Source organism: Egretta garzetta, unplaced genomic scaffold (assembly GCF_000687185.1).
Source record: "Egretta garzetta isolate BGI_Z169 unplaced genomic scaffold, ASM68718v1 scaffold243, whole genome shotgun sequence".
NCBI classification, from domain to species: domain Eukaryota; kingdom Metazoa; phylum Chordata; class Aves; order Pelecaniformes; family Ardeidae; genus Egretta; species Egretta garzetta.
Window position 1 is genome coordinate 811,690 of NW_009259041.1, and position 462 is coordinate 812,151.

Consider the following 462-nt stretch of genomic DNA (forward strand, 5'->3'; position numbering starts at 1 on the left):
CATGTTTGGTAGCATAGGGTTATTGATCCCATGTGCTTTGGGATGCTCATGCCCGGGATGCTCCATGCTTGGCAGCCTGGGATGCTCCCTGCCCCATAGGGTGGGATGCTGCTCCCGGGATGCTCCTTGACCTGTGGTTTGGGACGCTGCTTCCAGGATGCTCCCTGCCCTGTGGGTTGGGATGCTGCTCCTGGGATGCTCCCCACCCGTGTTTTGGGATGCTCCCTCCCAGGATGCTTCCCACCCGTGTTTTGGGATGCTGATCCTGGGATACCTCACACTCTCTGCTTTGCGATGCTCCATGCTGGCAGCCTGGGATGCTCCCCACCCGTGGGTTGGGATGCTGGTCCCGGGATGCTCCCTGTCCCATGGGTTGGGATGCTCCCTCCCGGGGTGCTCCCCGCCCGTGGGTTGGGATGCTGGTCCCGGGATGCTCCCCGTCCCATGGTTTGAGATGCTCCC